The sequence below is a fragment of the Sturnira hondurensis genome, unplaced genomic scaffold (assembly GCF_014824575.4).
Source record: "Sturnira hondurensis isolate 20B ecotype Veracruz unplaced genomic scaffold, ASM1482457v3 Scaffold0007865, whole genome shotgun sequence".
Lineage (NCBI taxonomy): Eukaryota > Metazoa > Chordata > Mammalia > Chiroptera > Phyllostomidae > Sturnira > Sturnira hondurensis.
Genome location: NW_028080496.1, coordinates 7,778,698 through 7,798,566, shown reverse-complemented (window position 1 = coordinate 7,798,566; position 19,869 = coordinate 7,778,698).

Sequence of the window (19,869 nt, the reverse complement as noted above, 5' to 3'; positions counted from 1 at the left end):
TTCCACGAAAAGAAATGATGGGTCAGCCCCAAACACTCAGGTACCAGTTATAAGCACTAGAGGTTTTGGGAGGGAGGGAGGGGGAACAGAGGAAGGAAGGAAGGCAGGCGAATAACTAAAACTACTTGCAAGCTTTGTTATCTCCTAGAAATATGGGCAGGGTGATGGTTTTGTTTTGTTTTTTTTTAACTTTACAAGTATTTTTTTTCTTATTCTGGTTATCTGAGTCTAAGAAAATTTCAGCTAAAAAGAGAATTTCTTAAAAGTTTCTCAATTCTAAGCAATTAGGGAAAACAAGAAAAGCATCAATTATAATAGACCATGACCTAACCCAAGTAAAAATTTCTACCATGATAATGGGTAACTGCTTTCCTCTGTTCTTGAAGGTATTTTTGTTTCCTGGATCTATTAAAATCTCCTCAAGGACAAAATTATTTGTTATGTCATGTAAACTAAACACACAAACATCTACACATTAAGAATTCCTAGAAATAATTCATAAAGTCTTAAAAAGGATGTTTGAGTGAAACTGAAAGACAAAAACTTGTTTGTTTGTTTTAGATGAAGGGCAAAGACCCAGGAGAATTTATTTCTAAATACTCTGTGTTTGAATAAGTTTGCTCGATAGTCATTACATAAAAATACATAATTTTTACAACGTAGTTTTTATGTCATAAAAAATCCATAATTTTTATGACATGGTATATCACGAAGAGGGAAAGAATGTTGAGCTACAGCTATCTCTTGAATTATTAAGATCCACAAAACTTTCCCCCAAAATTAGCTAAATAGTTTCCTTTCATGTCTATAAAAGTTATTCAAGGGCAATATAACGTTTGTGAGCACGAAGGGGAACCAGTTTTAGCTGAGAGAGGTGGATATTTCTTATGGCAAACCCGCTGCAGACTAGGGCAGATTGCCCTGCTGCGCGGCCCTCGCTTGGCATGCCTGCGTAAGAACGTCTCAGGCGATAACACCATTCAACAATAATGTGGTTATAATTTGCAGTGGTTTTATAAACCTGATCCAGGACCTGTATATGGATTCATTGACCCAGTTCCTTCTCCAATCGATCCTCACCCTGCCCCTCGCATACATTACGGACCCACTGGGTGGGACGCTGAGCTGCTCTTCTGTAACGTGAATTTATGCTAATGGCTGTCTGCATATGCTTATATCACATATCTATATTAAGCTTAATAGTCTGTTACATTGCTTCTTAACCCTGTGTCCACACATGATTAACTTTCCTGATTTCTTTCAAAACCGTTATTAACACAGGGTAGCATTTCACTCAACATGTCACTAAGTTTCTCGGCCTCGTGCTAGAGTTGGGGTGATGATAAAACCCAGCTTCTGGGAGTAAAAAGCACATAAAGATTTAAGGGCACATAAAGAGAAGCTCCTTTTCTTGGTGTGCGTTGGTAGAACTTGAAGCTGGCAAGAGCTTCAAGTCTGAGCTCTTTAGGAGTAAGTAAACTCTGGCTGGCTTTCTCCAATGACGGAACTGGGTACATTAAGAATTATAGTAAACACTGACCAAGACATAGAGGAACAGGGAAATACAGAGACAGGCTTAGGCAGTGACCCATATCATACTTAAAGTCCTCCTTCTTTGAGGGTTTTTAGAGGAATTTCGGGCCTTGGCAGCAAGCTATTTTTAATGTTCCACTAAACCTAATAGTGGATGATGCATGAGCAATTCTCAAACTTTTGGAACCTGCTCGAAAACTCCAAATTTCTCCACTCTTAACACAGACCCATTTAACTCTCGATGTTGAAACCAGGTTAAGCATCTGAAATGAGAAGCCCACGTTCAGTCATTTATTTTTCTCCTTTTCTATCTCTCCCTGCCCATTAGGAGAGCTATTATTAATGGCAGTCCTCCGACGGGCACACACAGCCCCGTGGAGGGACAAATCAGACATCTATTCTTATTAAGAGAATATAGATTATAGTCCACATTAAGTCCCCAGGAGAAGACCACAAACTGTATTTGTTCCATAAATGTCTAAGTGCCCATGGAAAACTCATTTTAATGTGGTTTTTTTTCCTATTGTTTTTATTAAGTGCAACTGGGTGAACTTAGCCCAGGGATTGGGGGGAACACATGTGTTCTCATACATAATTGCTGGGGGAATGAAGCTCACTTTGTTTGGTTCCCCTCGGTGGAGAATGCCCGGAATCGTCTATCTGGTTTCCTGCCCTACGTGCCTGCTGTGGCCTGGATGTTCATGTTGCTCCTGAATTCAGGTGTTGGAATCCTAACGCCCAATGTGATGGTATCTGGGAGGGGATCAGGTCATGAGGACAGAGCCTCATAAAGAGGTCTAATGCCTTCAGAGAAGAAGCCCTGGAGAGCTCCCTCATCACCTCCTCCATGTGAGGAGACAGGGAGAACACTGTAGCCCAGAAGAAGGCCCCCATCCCCCACGCTGGAGCCCTGACCTTGGACTTTCACCTCTGCACTTGGAGCAATAAATGTCTGCCCTTCACGGGCTACCTAGTCTGTGGGATTTTGTTACAGTAGCCCAAATGGACTAGGAGAATGCCTTTCTCTTTGCTGATTTTACTCTGTATCCTTTTGCTGTAACAAATTATAACCAGCAGTATAACAACTTTTCTAAGTCCCCGAGTTCTAACATTTGTCTGGTCTGAGGGTGGCCTTCGGGGCCTGAGCCACACGTACGGATTAATATTGCACAGGAAGCAGCGAGGGGGTGTTGAAGCCATCTGCGCCTGGCTCGACTTACAAAACGCATTTTAAAACTGTGAAAATAGGGCTAATACTGAGTTGTCTATGACGTTAATTCATGAGTAGAAATAAAATAAAAGCCTGTCAGACAGTATTAATAAGCAGGCTCTGGCGCCTCTGACTCTATCCTGTGGTTTCCCGTTAATGAAAAGATAGAGATACCTGACCTTGAATGGGCATGCATGTGCATGCAACATACACATGTACTTACTTATCTGGATGTACATACAAATACTATTCTAACTTATTTTTTTTCACCTGTTGGTGAAACAAACACATCTACCAAAATGGAGCCTGTAATGATTGATATCTGAATTACCATTTACTACTTTGGTTAGCGTTGACTGGCAAGATGACAAATAATTTTTGTTAAATTACACTAATCTCTCTCATTCCAAATCTGATCTAAAAACAAATACACACACAATGCCAGAAAATAGGATCTTTAACTCGGCATAGACTATTAAAATGATAACTAAGATATGTCAGATTTTATTACAAAACAAAGGGTGTTATTGTGTTTTTTTTCCCTGTTCAAATAGCTGTTGAACAATCAGAAAAAAAAAAAAAAAAAAACCTTTTATCCCTCAAACGTGGAACAGGTAGGCACTTCACCTGGATTGATTCTTTTGAGGGCCAGTCCATGGGATAAAAAGAACATTGGTGATGGACCCAGATAAGGACTGATAGAGTCAAACACAGTGGAATGCAAGACCATTATGGGGATTGAGTGAATTGCATAGAGGAATAAAAAATGGAAAAGGAAATTAGACTTTTCACTAGTGGAAAAAAATGACTGGGCAACTCTGGGATATGTTACAACAAGCTCCTGAATAAAATAAATAGAAAGTATTTTTCAGGCTGTGGGGATTGAATGAATGCAATCAATCTTCCTCGTGTGGGAACTACATCACTCCTACCCACAAGCTCCCTCTAGTGAATTAAAATCTCACAGCAACTCAACCGATAAACAGGCTTGAGCAATGACCACTTAACTAGGACAATATCCCGCAGGTAACCAATCACACCCACAACGACGCACTGCAGGCCGTTATGAGCTTCTCCTGCAGCAAGGCACTTTTACATCCACATTTTCTCTTTCCTATATTAAAATCATCATAGACACACATACACAATCACCCCAACTTTGACAATAAAGGCATTGCATTATTTTCCGTGTCAAAAACTGACTTCATTTTGTTTGGTTCTGCATAGTAGTTACCCGTGTCTCTGGGAAACTGGCCTTAGTTCAGAATAGTGTAAACGTTACAAAGTTTATTCAATAAACCCAGCAGAGGTGGCTGGCTTTCTGGACACCTCTGCATTCTTTCCACTCAATGAGTAGATAGTAAGTATGCAATGCATAAAAGGTAGTTTAAAAGGCCACAAAAATGGGATAGTAATTGCACTGGCTCCCAATAAATTAGTAACTGTCATTAAAAAATAACACATATCAAAGGAAAGGCAGAATGTGTACAAAAAAATCAGACAAAAAGGTATTTCTGAAAACAAAATCATTGGCATTTGTAACAATCTGTCTTCCTGCTGTTGAAATGAAAGACTCATATCTGAATTGGTAGGCTATAGAAATTGGACCAGGCAGCACATGGAAATACTTGCTCGAAAAGCCCAGGGAGGCCCCGTTGCTGAGTGAGAAAGTGTGAGGAAGAGAGGAAAACATCTAGGCAGAAAAATAGGGGAGCTGAGGAAAGACAAGGGGATACTTGAGAGGAACAGGAAGTGAGGAGATATGAAAAAGATGGAGAAAGAAAAAAGTGGGGAAGCGAGAATGATTTGGGCCTTTGTCATAAAATAAGGAGTTAAAAAGAAATATCTGGCCCTGGCGGGTGTAGCTCAGTGGATTGAGCGTGGGGCTGTAAACCAAAGGATCGCAGTTCAATTCCCAGTCAGGGCACATGCCCGGGTTGCAGGCCAGTTCCCAGCAGGGGACTCACAAGAGGCAACCATACACTGATATTTCTCTCCTTCTCTCCTTCCCCTCCCCTCTAAATGTAAATAAATAAAATCTTTAAAAAAATGAAATATCTAAAAAGGATGTTAACATATTTTGCTGAGAGATCACAGTAGAAACTACATCACCATCCATAATAAATATTCACTAAACACCTATATATTACTACTCTTCAATAAAGTTTTGGGGTATTTTAAAATTATTTTATATGTATTTATAATGCCATATATAATAAGTACTCATAACTGATGAACTGAATCCTCTTTGTACTCAATTTCATGGAGAAGAAGAGTTCACTTTTAAGTTTCTCATGCTGAGCCTAGAAACCATGGTAGGAAAATACAAGCGGGTGATGTCCTTTGCTCAGTGGAGGCACTTAGTGGATTTTTCATCTTGATTACAGGGGCAGCCATGCTGGTGGACAGGAAAACCTGTGGGAAATACTAAGGTGGCAACCAGCTGGTGGTCATGTTCAGGACCACGTGGGCTATGCACAATACATGATAGCTGTGTGCCGACCCAGAATTAGCCACCTGATCAAAGACATTCCCTTTGAAGGCTTAGGCAGAGGACAGCATTGGAGGAATGTCTAGAAATTTTGTTACATCAGGGATAAAAATACTATTCCTTCATTCTTAGAATCTCAGGTGTCCTCCTGCTGGCCCTGTGCCAAGTATGGCACATTTTAACCAGTGATGTGGTAGCAAGCCAGCCCTCTAGGAAAAAAAAAAATTAGTAGTAAACAAGCAAATTAATGTCCCAACTTATAGCATTTATCGATTCCTGTTGTGTAAATATTTCCACCCTGGCTGTTTTCAAGCAACCACTGATTTCCCAACTGGTTCACAGTCACAAAGTAGTTCCAGCCCACAGGAAACAACAATAAGCCCGGACGCTCTGCGTTGGTGACAGGGGCCCCATCTCCCCACAATCAGGGCCTACATCAGACTTGGAGCTCAGATCTGGGGCCTGGAGGAAAGCCTATGGCCCCTCTTCCACGTAGTCACCTTCCGTGACCCAGCTCCCACCTGGGACAGGGGGATCTGGCCATAAGAACATCGCTGTAGGCAAAGGTCTTACCATGACCAAGACACAGATTTTGATGAAGTAACAAGAGGAAGGAGATCACCTGTGGTCAGCTCACCACTTTTTTTAGACACTTCACAAACTTCTTAACCTTTCCAGACACAAGACCAACATCAACAAAACTGAAATAATGCTATATGGGTATTCTTGTGAGGACAGTGCGTGAAGCTAGACTTTTAAAAAAGAGCTTCTTGATTCACAAGATGTATTATGGTCTGATATTTGTAAAACCAAACTGAGAATTAGTAAGAATGCCTCAAGCAAAAGAAAAAACTAGACTGTTGCACTGTCTTATCAGATAGAATGAATGCAGGCGAGGGACAGAAAATTGGCTGAGGCTCAGAGGGTGGGTGGAGGCCTGGAGAGAGGGCCAGAGAGATCAGAAGGGACTGAGCAGCTCAGGTGAGTGACCCGATCGGGGGCCTTGGTGGCTGTGATCAGACATTTCTGCAGAAAAATGCCTCCCCTGGCCCCTTCCCTTTCTTTCTCACCTTCTTCCCCTTTAAGCTGTGAACAGTGAGAAATGACTGAGGACAATGAGCTTACAGCATTTACGGTGAGGCTCTTTCTTCTGCCTTTGCCTGGCACAGGACAGAAAATTGTTTTACTGTGAGAGGCTTCCCAGAGAACAGGACTTTTCTTCCACCTGATGGTGCCAGAGCGGGCAGCAGGCTAACAGTCAGAGCCTTGTTCCCAGGTGCCACTCAGGCAGGAGAACTGTCCACAGGGTCCCCAGGGCCCGTCTGCCTCCCCAGCCTTCCTGCCCCTTCTTACACACACAGACATAGAGACGCTTTACAGATAAGCCCCTTGCTTCTCTCTAATTCCAGCTTTAATTTGTCAGGCGAACTATCAGGGGCTTTTAGCATCAAAATGAGAACCTCTTGTAAAAGTCTAATTCTCGGTGGCGTTGGAACAGAGGAGGAAAGAAAAAGTACCGCAATGCTGTCACCGTCCCTAATGAAGTGCTGGGACAGAAGGGAGGGGACAAACGGGAGCTACCAGGCACACAAGCTCCCGTGACAAAAGCAGACACAAACTCATGGGCACGAAGGTTGCAACTGCGGATTCACACTTGACAGTAAAATGGCAGCCACTTACAGCTACAGCGGGCCTGTTTAACTCTTCCCTGCCAACCGGGCATTAGGATAAGAAATCGCAGCAGAGAGGGGGAATTCAGAGTGAATAATAGGGTTAGCCCTCCCTGAAAATGTCAACCTGGATCCTTAAAAGAGAAAAAAAATTCTGTCCAACTCTATAGTCACATTTGAGGTCTTCAGCAGCCAAGGATTAAGATTTTCCCCTTTATCCTTCAGGCTTTTCTAGCTTAGATAAACGGAAAGATTCCCCTTTAGGTTCATCTTCATAGAATCCATTTGTTTTGAATGAGAATTGTTGATGCTCTTTGCCTGTGTTAAGTTAATGGTGTCTCTCTCCCACTCAATATGCAGAGGTTCATGAAATACAACTTATGCAAATATAAAAAGATAAGATTTCTAGGACTCTGTTTAAAATAATAAAATGAGAGGTGAAAAAATTAAAAAATAGAAAAATAACACTGGAAATCAAATGACACAAAAAATAACACAAAAAATCAAATGACAATGATTTAATTTAAAAATTGAACTAAATAAGCTGTGAAACAGTTTTGTTATTTATTTATGCATGAAAGAGGAGAAGGTACATGATAATCTAGAGAAAAATTACAAAAGAAGTTAGAAAATATTTTGAATGACTACACAGTGTAGCAAAACTTCAGGGATGCAGTTAATGCAGTACTTAGGGAAATTTTACAGCTCTAAATGTTTGTATTAGAAAGGAACAAAGATCTTAGTCCAATTATCTGGGTTTCCATCTTAAGAAATTAGTAAATGAGGAACAAATTTAACCCAAAGGAAGTAAAAAGAATATTAATGGCAGAAATCAATAAAATAAAGCAACAAAATAACAAGCCAAAAGCTAGTTACTTGAAAACATTTTTAAAATATTTTAAAAACTGACCCAAGACTAAAAATAGAAATAAGATTGTCAAGATTAGGAATTAAATGAGGACAGGTAGGGCAGCTGTTACAAAGATAAAGAAATACAATGAACAACTTTGTATAAATAAATGTGACAATCTAGATGAAAGACGCAAATTCCTTTAGAAACAAAGGATACCAAATAAGCCAAAAAGAAATATAAACCTTCAGTAGCTCTAATCACTTAATCATTTTCGTAATTAGGTTCTAAGTGAATAACATTTCCCACTTCAGAGTTTGGGGATAGGGCGGGCTCCCAAGACCACCCTCATCCTGAAACCAGTTTGCAGGTCCCCAGTCCCTCCGTCAGGCTGGGTAATTTGCTAGAAGGCCTCACAGAACTCACTGCTGCTGTGATATTTAAGGTTACGTTTTACTGAAGTAAAAAGATACAGATTAAAAATCAGCCAAGGAGAGAGGCCCATGATGCAGAATGCAGGAAATTTCCAAAAGCAAAGCTTCAAGTTGTCCCTGCCAGCAGAGTCATGGACAGTGCTAATTTTTGCCAGCAAAGACCAGTCTGTGTGAGGTTTAGCCAACCAGAGAAGTTTCGCTGAGCTCACTCACTAACATAGATACAGTTGACCACACAAGTGGTCCTATGGCTGACCTTTAGCCTCCAGCACTTAGGGAGGTAGAGCCATTACAATGGGAACAGAAGCTCCACCATAAATTGCATTGTTAGACTATCTGGTGTGGCTCAAGACCCCAGGTAAACAACGGCACTCTTATCAGGCAGGACATTCCAAAATTTAGAGATCACTTCCCGGGAGCTAAGATCAAAGGCCAGACTTTTAGATACGGCAAATTCTTTACTACACACCCAAGAAGAAAACTCCAGACCCAGATACTCTCCTTAGTAAATTCTATCAAACATTCTTAAGGAAGAAGTAATAATAATGCTACGAAAACTCTTTCAGAAATTTGAGAAGGTAATATGTCATTTAATAAGGGCAGTGGAACTATGATACATGACAATAAGAAAGACATTGGTTTTGAATATAGACACAAAAATTCTTAACAGAATGTTAGCAAATTAAATCATCAAAACATAAAAAGATAATACATGGTTCCCAAGTGGGGTTGATCCCAGAAATTCAATGTTGTTTCATCATTTAAAAAACCAGTATAGCTACCCAAATGAATAAAGGAGAAAGCCATATGGCCATAGACAGAAAAAAATCATTTGACATAATTCAACATCCATTAGTTAAAAAAAAATGAAACAAACTAAAAATAGAAACATTTTAGTTTTTGCCAAACTGAAAAGAGAAGGAAACTTTCTCTGGGTAAAAAGCTATGAGAAACCTCCAGTTAATCATCCTCAACAACAAATGGATCAATGCTTTCTACCAAGGAGCAAGAACAGGCAAGGATGTCTGCTCTCACCACTTATTTCCAGCATTACCTTGCAGTCTTGGCCAAAGCAATAAGGCAAGGAAAAGAAAAAAAGCATATGATTTGGAAAGGGAGAAACAAAAAAATAGTAACTTGCAGGGAAAATCCTAGGAATCTAGAAAAAAATTAGAAATAAAAGTAAGCTTAGTAAGTTTGAGGGATACAAGGTCTATATTTTAAAAAGCAATACAAATTAAGAAAAATTTGAAAATATGTCCACTTACAATGGCATTGAAAAATGCTTAGAAAAAAGAAACTTCGACATTTGCAAGATTTTTACACTGAAAATTATATAACATTACAAAAGGAAATTTAAGAAGACCTAAAAATAGAAAAATACAAAAGATTTATAAATTGTAAGGCTCAAAGTGAAAAAGTTGATGTTTGACAAAGGCAATGAAGAAATTCAATGGGGAAGAGAGAGAGTCTGAATAATAAATGATGTTACCTGCATAGAAAAATTCAGTTTTCTCTTCCCTCAAATCATAAACAAAATGGATTGCACATGATAGAACTATTAAATATATTGTAGAAAATATAGAAAAAGCCTTTGTAATATAGAGCTAGTACCATTTTTCTTAAATAAGATACAAAAGTGCAACCCAAAAATAGTGACAGAAACTAGGTCATTGGTTGCTCACGCCTGCAGGTCAGGGCAGGGGTAGGGGGCAATCAGCTGCAAAGGACCTGAGGAAACTCTAGGATCACGGAAACCTACAACTCAACCAGAGTGGTTGTCCCATGATAGTGTACAAACTGAGAAATTCATTATAAGTATAGTTAGAAACTGCCAATTTTATGGTATGCATATGGCACCTTAATAATGACAATAAGTTCTGGCAAAACTTTAGAGAATTATCATAGTTCTTAGGGTCTGGTAGGGTGTGCCTGCTGTGTGTTTTTCAGTGCAGAAGTCTGCAGAATCGCCACCCTGATTTGGACAGCCAGCCAGGAGACATCACTAAGGCAGGAAAAGGAGAGGGGACTTTTTCCCCAGGGCAGAGCCTCCTGTCCCTGGGGAACTTAATGTCTACCCACCTAAGTTTCAGTCTGAAGGCCACTTCCTGTGGGACACCTGGGAAAGGTCCCCTAGGCCCTTCATAACGACCTAGGCTTTGCTTCAGGACTCTTATTTTCTGATCTCCCCTGGGTTCCATCTGGGAGATGATTTCTTTCAACACACACCAACCAGGCTGAGAAGACAGCACAGCTAATGAGTTTGACCGTTCCTTTCAGGTAAACGTGACTCAGCAAATAGAGTTGTTTTCTCTGTGTTTTCATCTGTGGACTCCCTTCTATCCTTTCCATAGAGAGCTGTTAGTTAACTATTGCTAAAATTGGAACCTCAAAAGCTATTCTGACTGAAAGAGCAACATTTCAATTAAATGAATAATCAAATTCAAATTGTTATTTGAATAATTTGAGTTCTTAAATTAAGCACAGTGTGTTTTTTTTATTTTTTGCAAGTAAGCTATAAATTACATTTTCCGCTACATTGACAGTAAACGGGTAATTAATATTTCAACTTTTCCTTCTCAATATTGATTTAGAAAATAAAATTAAATAAGCACAGAACATAAATCAGCACAGCTATCCCAGATTAGATGTGACTGCCCATCTCCTGTTTACCCTACTTTCTCTGGAGTGGGTCCTTCCGTTTTGGAGTTTTGCCTGGACCAAAGAAAGCATGTTACCCACCAGACAAAAGTTCACTCATTTTGAAGGCAGTAACTGAAACTTTAGTAAGATAATAAAATGTATTGAATAATTAGTAGACTTCTTTTGGTTTCAAATATATGAATAATTTTCATATAAATCCGGCACCTTGTTGGCCAATGAAAAGATGCACAGTGTGAATTCATGGGGAGGGGGGTAGTTCCAAATGCTAAGTTCCCATGTCCTCAAGACATGCCTCCTTCCCAGCACCTCCACGTGTAATGATCAGACAGGGAGCTGCATCTGAGCTCTGGTGTCCAGCGTCTTTATTGGGGTTTCAGCACATAGACACAACTGATTGGATCACTGGTTCCACTACGAAACTCAATCTCTAGACACCGTCCTCTCTCTGGATGTTAGGATGGCAGGTCAACGTCACATGGCTCAAAGCCCCAACCCTGTAATTATACAGCTGATCTTTCTGGCATGACTAGCCCCCATCCTGAAACACCTGGGGGCCCACTACATGTTCCATGTATTAGCATGAACTGAGGTATGATCAAAGGGGCCCAACCACAAATAGCAAAAGGCAATCCTATCACTTGGCAAATTCCACGGGCTCGCAGTCTCCTGCCCAGGAGCCAGTAACAAAGACCACAGAAATTCTTTATTAGACCACACATGGATCATTCCAAGAAACACAGGTTCCTGGAAGCTCTGTCTTTCTCCAGCATTCCTTGAAAGGCCACTCTAGGAAACCATCCTAAGAGTTCTACAAGCATGAGTTGTTTCCTACCAAACCAGTAGCCCCTGTCAAACCTGAGAGGTGGCTTCCAAACAGCAACAGGCAAAATCTGTCACCCTTTGACTGACCCAAATCAAGAGGCAGGCGTCAAAATGAGCCACTTCTGTGCACCTTTTGCACCCTCTCTGTCTCCAGGTTTTGGCAATCCTCTCAGATCTCCTAACCCCTCTCTGCTGCTCAGCACCAGCATCCTTAAATAGACCAGGGAAATCTAGTAAAGATCACGAAGGAGTGTCACCACTCATAACTTAAGAGCGAACACCAACAAGCTCATAATTAGGCTTCTGATCCTGGAGAGAACTGCTGAACTGAGAGTCAGGGAATGGGATTCCAGTTGCCACTTTGTTAGCTGCTTGCGTGACCTTGAAAAAGTTCCAGCTTCATCTCTAAAATGAAAATGGAGAATTTCTGAGGTCACTTTCAGAGGTGACCACTGTTGAATGACTTACCGAGTGTAGGTTCACGTTGACATTACAAGAAGAAATTACAAGTTTCTAATGCCATATTCTGATCTATCAGGTTATCATAATTAGCCTTCTGTTCCACACTTACTGTTTAAATCATTAAAAATGCAGAAAGAGGGGAAAAGAAAAAAGAAAAGAAAGGGAGGGGGGGAAAGAAGGAAGAAAGAAAAGAACATATCCATTTGTTTTTGAAATTAAAATTCAGGCTGTTACTTGTAATTAATGTCAGGCAGCTGATTAATTTTCCATCTCAAAAGTCTTGCATTCACTATTTTAATCTTTAAATGAACAATGTCTTTGTTCTTGGGAAATGAACACATTTACAAAGATCTCTTTCTTTCAATGAGCCGAAACGTACAGGATGCTGGCTGCACAGATAAAGGAAGATAAGGGGTAAATGAAAATTCCCAAATTGTCTCACGAATTCACAGATAGTCTTCCTGGCGTATGTGGGTGGAGATAATTATATCCATTCTAGAGAAAGGAAAAGAGCGTCGAAAGAGTAAAGTAGTTCCTGAAGTCAAAGCTGAGGAAGGTCCTCAGACCTTCCAAGAACTGGTGATGCTTCTTTTCCTCCACATGACATGATCTGAATTGTACTCTGTTGAATGTTGGACATTTTAGATAATAGGATTTGCCAGTTCAAGAAAAATAAAATAAAAACTCCCAACACTTATTCACAATATTTGAGACTATCCTGGGCCTTCTCTTGTTTCCTACCATTTCCTCTATTCCCTGACTTACAGTTCATTAAAGGGGGGTGTGTGTGTTCCGCTCATGAACCTACCTACATGGAAGAATTTTGTTAATGAAGAAAGAAGACGTCAGTAGCTCCCCACTCTTGAACGGGAAATCTTGGAATGGATGCTGCTTCCACAAAAAGAGACCTTTATCATTTTTGAAACACAGCTATAAATTTGATCAGCAATTACCAAGCATTTAAACCCACTGAGTATTAAGTAAAATATGGAGAAATATCCCTAATGTAAAGGCTCCTTAATCACTGTATTAAAGTAGCATTAGTAAAACTGCTACTAACAAGAGTGTATCATATCCTGTTTTGAAATAAATGCACATCTCTTATCAGCATCTTCAAAGTAAAAAAAAAAAATTGGGCTTCAGTGTACATGCTAGAATGTGAACTAAGGAATAGGCATCACATATTTAATTTTGTATATTGATGCATCCATGATTTTTTACTGGAGGAGGTGGGAAAACAGAAAACCTGTCACTGGACAGGGGTAAGAGTTTGTAAGAATCATCGTCCAAGCATCGAGAATGCTTGCCAGCACGGGACTGGCATACGTTTGAGAAACATGGCCCCGAGATGCCGAAACAGAGAGAGACTGATGACTGTTTGTTACGCAATTCAAGAGCGCAACCTCCAGTTTCTACAAGAGCAAGATGAGTAATATATAACATTTCAAAACACTTTGAGCCATTGCCAACTATCCCTTTGGGGACAAAATTGCCCCCAGTTTCAAACCACGGGTTTCAGATACAATTCAAAGTTTGTAAACCTTTATGAAGATATTTTCAGTAGTAACCAAGGAGATTAAAGATAAAATATTTGCATTAAGGTAAATTTATCAGAAAATAAAGACCAGCCCTGGCTGGTGTAGCTCAGTGGATTGAGCGCAGGCCTGCGAACCACACGATTGTGGTTCAATTCCCAGTCAGGGCACATGCCTGGGTTTCAGGCCAGTTCCCGGCAGCGGACGTATGAGAGGCAACCACACATTGATACTTCTCTCCCTCTCTCCTTCACTTCCCCTCTAAAGATAAATAAATAAAATCTTTAAAAAAGAAAGAAAATAAAGACCAAAACAAGCCTAAGATAAAAAGAAAGAAGAAAAATAATATATACAGGATAAGGCAAAAGTAGGTCTAGAGGTGTGAGCATGCAAAATACAGAGTTTATTCTTGTATTATTATGTATTCATTATTGTATAATTTTCCATACAAACTACTGTAACCCAACTTTTGCCCCACCCTGTATATATGCTTTATATATATAAAATACACATGGCTCTATGGTGGCCACCTTGGTCTCTGTGAAGGGCTGCATGTCTTGGGCAGTCTCTCTCATTTCTTCTGAATGGCAGAGATCACCATCAGGTACCCTAAGGTGTGACAGCCTTGGGGGCGCTGCCCCCAGCAGTCGGTGGAGGCCTGGGAGGAAAGGTGGAGAGTGAGGTCAGAGGGCTGTGAAGCTGAGACACGGCAGGATTCTAATCCATCCTGCCAGTCCAATGGGGCCATTGAAAGTTAGTCTGGTCTCTCCTTACCCTGATCCACGGCCTGTTTGCTCCCCCCTGCAGCTCTATCGGGGCTGACCGCAGCCGTGGGTCTGCTGCAGTCCAGGGAGGTGTCTTTGTTTCCTAGAATTTACTTCGTTCAGGTTTCTTTGTGTTCTTGGCCCTCCAATGGTTTTTAAATAAACCATGCTTTTGCAGCTTGTCCGGCTTGTTTGCTTGTTGGGGTGACAGCAACCATCTCTTTCAACTCTCTACGTGCTGAACTGAGGCAGTACAACCATTTACAGGTATGGACCATTTAAAGCAATCAACTCTTAAATGTGTCACTGTCATTAATTTAAGTTTGTCATTCATCTTTTCATTTTTTTCAAATTATATTGACTTATAATTTATATACCTTTAGAATCACTCCTTATAGGTTTCCTATTATGCTTTGAAAGACCTTTCTTAGCTCTGGATTAGTTACAAAAAAACATCTTCTCATGTTTTCTAATGGTACTTTAATACACTTATTTTTAGCGTGAAATCTTTGGTCCATCTGGAGTTTATTTTGGTGCTGGAAATAAAGAGGGATGAAACTTAATGTTTTTCCAGATAGCAATGAAGTTGCCCTAACTCCATTTATGGCCAAAAGATCTGAACAGAGATTTTACATGTAAATCACTTTATACACACACACACACACACAAACACATGCACACGCACATGTGTATGTGCAGCAATAACAGCCACTTTTATAAAGGGAACTTGGGAACAGAGTGACTGTGATGGAAGGAAGAATTCCCCTGTAGGAATTCAAACATGTTTCCAAGTGTGATTTCAAAACGAGTGTTGGAGGCACTACTAAATCAAGGCAAGGATAGTGAATCCACCTTGAGAGTAGACGAACCATTTGTGTATCCCTATGACAACCACAAGCCCTGCTGATCATTTTTTAAGCAAAGGGCAAACCAGGAGCAGGGCAGGAGGCTTAAAGTTTAACCTGAAACTGAAAAGCCCCGTTCGGTTGATATCAATGTGCTGAATGCAAAAAGAAAGAAGGGTCGTTCCCAACTCTGCTCTTCCCATCACCACCATTTCTCTCTCTCTCTCTCTCTCTCTCTCTCTCACACACACACACACACACACACACACACAGTGGTTTTCACACTGAGTTTGGTGGACATGTGGGCCTTCCACACACTGGTTTTATCAGTTGCTGGAGAGGTCAGTGGACAGGAGACGCCAAGGATGCATCCCACCGACCTTCCTTGGTTACACAAGAAGAGCCTGTTGCTTTATCTCGTAGGTGGGATGAAGGAGGGTTCTGCATGATTTTTCATGTCAAAAACTGAACGGTCAGCCAATTAACAAGAAATCAAAGCTCATTCTTCCCTGCTATGCCGTTTCGGTCAACGTGACACAACAGTAATACAGCCTCGTACCTTATACAAGCCTAGAAGTTTAGGATGAAGGAAGACCCTACGAGTAAAGTAGTCCTGTCCTCTCATCTGACACAATGGAAAAACGTGATGTCACAGAGATGAAGGGGCTTGTCCAAGGGCACATCATGCACATCGGTGGCAGAACCAGGATTAAGGAGCCAGCCTCCCATTTCCCATGGCTTTTCTCCATGTTCCTCACTCATCGGTGATTATCTAGCCTCTCAGCAGTGACCTTTGACAAAGTATTTGGATCAACCTTTTGCTGCTGGAGCTATAAGTTACTCATGTGACCAAACTCCCAGCACCTCTGGGGAATATTTTCTTTACAGTTCAGTTTTGTGAAAATTTCCCCCAGTGAAATTCTGCCAGGAAGAGACAACTGCTCCCACAGGTCGTCACCTTTGACAGCTATGAACCCAACCCTGACGCTCAGTGACAAAGCAATTCGTTCAAAAAAGAAAATGCGTGTTTGGAATAGGTCTGGAGGTAAAAGCCGTGTGATCCTGCTCTCTATCTATGTATTTGCATTATCATTTCATAAGGCAAAACAGAAGGTGGCAAAAGCCTACTGCCGTCCCTTAGTTTCTGATGGAACATATTCATCAAAAAAGCATCCAGTCCCCTGAGCTTGCAGCCATATGCTCCAGGAAAATGTCACCAGTTAAAGATGTATTCATTTGCTGTTTTGAAAACTCTGTTTGATATTCATGCATTCCAAGTGTTTTGACCTAGATTTCTGTGGAGGCATTAGATCTAGCCTTGCGCAGGCAGCTAGACAGCTGTTGCTTATGTAGTCAAAGGAAGAATCTAAAGTAAAAAAAAAAGAGAGAAAATGAAAAAATGAAAACATTTATTAATGGATGCCAACATTTTGCACAGCCAATATGTTTAATACTATATTAACTAATATAAGCATATGGGGATGCATTTGTTGCAAAGCTTTACAGAAAAGAACAAAGAGAAAAGTTGGAAACAGCTAAAGTTCAAGGGGAATGGAGTTTGAACTTTCTCCTGTAAATGAAAGCTTGGTGAAATGGCAACGTACTTTAATTATAAGCAAGTGGCTAATGTCATAGCATTTAAGATACTTTCGGAGGAAATATATGATGTTCCATGCTCTGCACACATCTTAGATAAGCCCAAACTCTCTCTATATGACAGCAGATCCTTGAAATCCTTTAGAATATCAATGTTGTACTTAGTCAGAATTGTCGATTCTTGATGTTCATAAGGGCTAGTTAATTCAGCTATAAGTTATTATCCAATAATTTAATGATAATGATAAAAATAAATATGAATACTAATTTCCCCTCAGTTCTATCTCCTCCCAGCAAGGAGAACAAAGAAACCGTTACCCATTCACTCATATAACAACTACCATGTCACCTATTGTCAAATTATACCAAACTGTTGATCAGCATCCCCTTCTCCTCCCATTATGGTACAGCAGTCCGTTGGTTTATAACCGCAGAATCATTTGACTACACACCCCAGGACTCTCTTCCTTTACTTCCTGGGCCAGGGTGTCCCCAAATATGTGTATACTAGCAACTTTGAGCATGAATTTATTTATCTGCAAATGGTTACTGAGCACCCACTAAGGGCAGGAACTGTATTAGATCTCTGAGAATAGAGAAATAAAAAGCAAAGTCCTTATTTTCTGGTGGACTAGACAGAGAATGAAAGATGATTACTCCTCAGAAACACAAACTGAGAGAAAGAGGTGATTTGAACTTCCCACTCTCAAAGATGCTATTTCCCCTTTACAAACTACATGCAACCAAGCGTAGATAAAACAGGCCATCTTCAAAAGTGAGCCTAGCCATCTGTGCTCCAGATTTTTGAGTCCATGAAAACCACAGAAACCCCCCTGTGAAGCAATTGGTGTTGTTTGTTAAATGAGGACTCATCAGCGAGCCCACTTCAACTGAGTTAGTGTATTTGAGGCACACACCACTACCACAACTAGGAAGTCCCAGTCTGTATTAGTCGGCACTACTGTTGCCTGACTCAAGTTGTATGTGCTTCTTTTGAGGGGACTGGAAGGATTCCAGCTACACCAGGCCCCAAGGTCACTCAGAGAGGACGTTCTCTAGAGAAGCACCACTGTCTGGTGTGCTATTATCTGATACTGGGCATACAACGCAAAGAGTATACTCCACCTGTATGCACACACCTATGTGTACATGCACATAAACACCATGTCAATTTTTCCAAATGAGAATAAAAATCCAGCCTCCATTAGCACTTGATAAATGCTGAGGAATACTTCTTGGATGCATTTCTCTTTCACATGAAGTTACTAGAGTTTTTCCACCCAGCGTATCTAGTGGGGTCCTTTACTTTGGGAGTCACTGTCTCAGTGAGTGTGGCCTCGAAGAGACGATGTTCAACCAAATTCATGTCACCACACGTTTCCCATAAAGTTTTAAGGCCATAGTTTCACCCTTGTCTCAGTAAACATTAGGGATATTCTCAGAATAGACAAGCTTCCAGTCTGGCAACAATTACTTAGGCACCCATGTGTAGCCCACTGAAGAGTCAGGGGGATGAAACCCCCCCCACACAGGAAGGATGTGGAAAGCCACAGAACACAGAAGATGAGTTGTCAACACACATTCAGCCCTGACCGTTACATGTGTACACATGGGAGGCAACGTAGGGTAATTAGGATTGCAGACCCGACAGCTTCCCTATGAGCTGCCACATTAGGTTAAGAACGGAGGATTACAGAAGACCAAATGTTTCTGTTTCTGCTCTATAGGAATGATTTATTTTTTCCTCCTTTTTCAACTTGGCAAAGGAAGACATCTAAATGTGAACACAGAAAGAAACGAAAAAGTTGTAACCAATGCATCATAGTTCTTTTAGAGGTAGCGGGCTATATGCATATACACCCTACTTGAGAGCTTGGAAAATGAAAGTTGTTGGGTGTCATTTGATTTCTAACCTGGGGTTGGTTTTGCCACAGGTCTTTTAGACGGGGGCTCTCTCAGATTACTGTATCAAAGTAGCTATGGGAAACTCTGAGTAACTGTTTTCCATTACCCCTATTTCTAGCCATGGAGCTGCATATCCTAATGCACACCAACTTCAAACTGTATGCAGCTAGCATATTACAGCCAGTTTGAGCAGATGGATTTACGAGAATCAAAGTCAAATATATTTCTTCTTAGAATTTGGCTGCTGAAGCCACTCGTGTTACTGCTACAGAGAGAACTGAATTACTGAAGCTGTCAGATGTTTACTCTTGCACAGCTCTCTAGTAGGGTTCCCTCACTCCACTTGTAAGCTGAATTACTGAGAAGACAAACCTACCAGGAAAACGGAATCATTCTTTAGGATCCTATTTTTCTCTCTTGAGTGTCTGATACAGCAGCGAGTGTGTGTACGCCAGGCAGGGTGGTATGACCTCAGAAACACTCCAGTAGCATTAACAGGATCGGCAGGGAACTGAGAAGCAGGAATATGCAGAGTTCCAGAAAGGCCAACAGTCCATGGAGTTAAGTCTAGCTGGTAGGCCTAGGGGTGCCCAGACCAAAACTAAAAGGAGGCCATCCTTGGACCAGCGGGTAGCTCTAAAACCAAAACCAGACTCTGAGACACCATGAAGGTTATTCGGATAAGGAAACAGCTGCAGGGAGAAAAGAGTGGGGAGTCTTTACTAGAACTGGGAAGAAAGGCTGAACCAGATTGAAGAATGAGTGAATATGAAGAATAATCAACTTGAGCACATGGACTGTGAAATGGGTCTGACCTCAGGCAGGACTGACGCTCACTGGCGCTTGTGTCAGGAGACTCTTTCAAACATGCTGAATACCTTTCACACAGTGCTGGGGCTGTTCTCCTGGGAATCATCTACTGCATTCATTGGAATGTTACATCTTAGAAGAGCGTTAAACTCTAACATCTGCATAGAGAGTGAAAACCATGCATTGTGAAAACAACATTGAAAGTCCCCCCAATTTGCCATATACAACCTACAGAGGAATTCTCAGGCACATTAGGCTCGAGGATTCTGGCTGGACTA